Source organism: Myotis brandtii, unplaced genomic scaffold, assembly GCF_000412655.1.
Source record: "Myotis brandtii unplaced genomic scaffold, ASM41265v1 scaffold250, whole genome shotgun sequence".
Classification (NCBI taxonomy): domain Eukaryota; kingdom Metazoa; phylum Chordata; class Mammalia; order Chiroptera; family Vespertilionidae; genus Myotis; species Myotis brandtii.
In genome coordinates, this window is record NW_005359478.1 from 6,377,519 (window position 1) to 6,380,512 (window position 2,994).

At 58.2% G+C, this 2,994-nt stretch overlaps 1 protein-coding gene across 1 annotated transcript in view; it reads right to left on the minus strand.

Moving 5' to 3' along the window:
* The window catches only part of KIAA0040 (KIAA0040 ortholog), an 8,136-nt gene extending 6,442 nt beyond the window's left edge, over positions 1–1,694 (minus strand). The window contains exon 1 of the mRNA XM_014540910.1: positions 1,205–1,694. The gene's annotated coding sequence lies outside the window, so the exon portion shown is untranslated. The remainder of the gene's footprint in view (positions 1–1,204) is intronic.
* Between the last annotated feature and the right edge of the window lie 1,300 nt (positions 1,695–2,994).

Consider the following 2,994-nt stretch of genomic DNA (forward strand, 5'->3'; position numbering starts at 1 on the left):
CCCGACATGGTGTTCTCTGGAGGATGGAGGGTCAGGGGGGAAGGGACGTGAGGGGGTGTCCCTGGCTGTGTTCTGCTTGCGTCTTCCAGCCCTGGTCTGGCTCGGGTCCTTGAGGCTGGTGCATTTATTTTCTCTCAACTGGGAATCACATCAAACAGTCTGTGCCGTCTCCCCACCATCTGTCCTTGGGGTGGACGACATCTTAACCAGCCCAGGTGTCTCACCTGCCTGCCCACACCGTGCCCCTGCTCCCCAAACCGCGGTGCAGTCCTTGCAAGACCCCAGTGGTGACGATGGTGTCACACACGCCATCGCTGGGCTGAGGGGAGCCTCAGTCGGTGGTTAACGCTGCTGCTCTGGGTGTGTTTTCTCGATGGTTCTCGCCTGGCTCTCCTGACGTGCTCAGGGGCCCTCTAACCAATGAAGTGCCGTTTTGTACAGAAATTGTCGCACCCCAGCAAGTAACCTGCGTGTCGATGATCAGGTTTATAACTGAAACCCGGCCCTGGGCGTGGTGACATTGATGCCTGTGCTCTCCCCAATTTAATTAATTGCTGCCCGTCACCCATGGGCGCCTCTCCCCCCCCGGAGTATGCACACGTGGTGTGTCACAGACGCCGAGTGCGCGGGAAATAGGTTGTAGTTCTCTCCCAATCACTGTGATCGTTATGGTTGCCATTTTGAACAAAAGCACAAGCTCATCGATGTAGACGGACTAGAACACCGTGATTATTAGAAGAATGAAATGACGTGCATCCCGTGGGCATGGTGAGCTGGGAGAGGCACAGGTGCGTCAGGTGGCTGGGTCCCCGCCCTGCTGATGAGGAACAGGGGCCAAAGGGGCTGTGACTGGCCGGACACACAATGGCGATCGGTGGAGTCGGGGCCAGAACCAATGTTTTCCGACTCCTGGCACCTCCTCCTGCCAGGTCTTCCCACAGAAGTCCTTAAAAATGAGCCCGGAGGCTGTGCCCACCTTCCTCTCCCTGGGCGCAGGCTGGACTGCTTCCCAAGCCCCCATACATCACTGCGGGCCCGGTGACGGAGTTCTGGCCCAGGGAACGGGTTCTAGTATTCTGGCTCGGCCTGCTCATTGGTTGGTGACAGGCAAAGGCCCTGGGGAGGACTCCGGGCTCCCGAATGACTGTGGAGCACAGCGCCCCCTGCTGACCACAGTCAAGAGTGGAATGAGTGAGAAGCAAACCTTGGTTGGGTGCAGCCGCTGAGGGAAGGGGCCTTTGCTCCCGCAGTTAGCCTGTGCTGACTAGCAACACGCCACGCTGGTCATGACTGTGACACCGATGCGATGATTCAGCAACTCCCCTCCAGCGCCTCTGATCCAACAGGGGTTAGCCAAGTGCTCCGGTGCCGTGCGGGGACCCCATTTCCCGGGTTCGAGTCCTATCTCTGCTCCTCACTGGCTGTCGCGCCGGGCGGGGCTCCGTTGGCTCATCCGTGAGGTGGAGTTGATAACCGGTTGTTGTGACAAGTCAGTGAGTCCGTGGACGTGGCGCCTCTCGGAGCCAAGGCTGGCGATAACCAAACAAACAGGGAGGAAGAGGTGCCACGATCCTTAGCTGACAATGCTTAGAACTTGGGACGGCCCGGGTCCTGGCTGTGGTTACGCAGGCCTCCTTCAAGCAAAGGCGCTGTCTGTCTCTGTACCGAGATGCTTTCTAATCACTCATCCGCTTTCAAAGAGACCGTTTCAGTGCAGGCCTCCTTCAAGCGAAGGCGCTGTCTGTCTCTGTAGTGCGGAGATGCCTTCTAATCACTCATCCGCTTTCAAAGAGACCGTTTCAGAATGGAAACATGGACATCACTCAGAGCAGCGTCCTGAGTGACGGTCTCTTCACCCTCTCTCCGTGAACCCACATTCCGGGCAGAGTCGGACCCCGTCTTCTCTCCCCCCAACCCCCAACCTCACCCCAGTGGCCTTTGGTCTCTATGAATGCACCTCATGAGCTCTGAGTCTTTGGATACAGCCCTGAATGACAGATGTGGCAAGGCTACTACCTTCTGCAAGGAGAAGGTAGGTGACAAACAGTGACAAACCGAGAGATGTGCTCAGGGCTGCGCAGGAAGTGGTTGGCGTGGCCCCGAGGAGGGGACTTGGCACTGAGGTCTGAGGGGTGACAAGGATCAGAGGGCACAGGGCCCAGGGAAGAACCGTCGGGGCAGAGACCGCAGGGCAAAGACTCTCAGGTGGGAAGGAGGTCACCAAGCGCGAGTGCACTGAGCCGGGAGCCCTGAAGGCGCTGCGGGCTCTCCTTCCGCCAGGCAGCTCTGGGGGTGTGGGTGGGGAGGGGAGGAGAGAGAGGGTCCTTGGATGTCAGGAGCCCCTTTCATCTGTCCGAGCCTCGTTGTGGCTCTGGCTTCCTCCCTTCAGCTCCTCTTTCTAAAGCCTCAGTGACCGTGGTCCTCACAGCCTCCTTTGGCTCCTTGTTGCTCAGATGATACCACAGATCTCTCGTGATCGGGTCCCGTCACCCCAGCCGCATCTCCCACCACCCCTATCGCCCCACTTCCCTCACGTTCTCCCAGACACCCCTGCTTTCTCCCGCCGTGAGCTTCGCACACGCTGTTCCGTCGCCTGGAAGGCTTTTCCACCTTCTCCCCTCGTCCCGCTCAGAGGTCCTCTGTCCCCAACCCTCCCAATGGATTGCCTTCTCTTCTGAGCTCTGAGTCAGTACCTACCAGGGCCTTTATCTGATTGTATTAAAGTTGTTTCCTTTAAAAGCAGGAAAGAGCAAGGGTCTCACACACACATTCCTTGTGGGCTCGCTTCTCTCATGCTCGTTCGTGCAAGCTCCTAACTAGCAGTGATCCACTCGGACGTGCGACCTGACAGTTCGCTCTGTGCCTGCCACACACTTGGGGCCTAATCGCTATGTGACGAGGGAATGAATTCTTTCTAGGCTTGGACTAAGCTGAGGACTGACTGCGTGTCCTTGGCCCCCTTCCCCTCTCCCCCCCCCCCCTTATGGGTCAAAC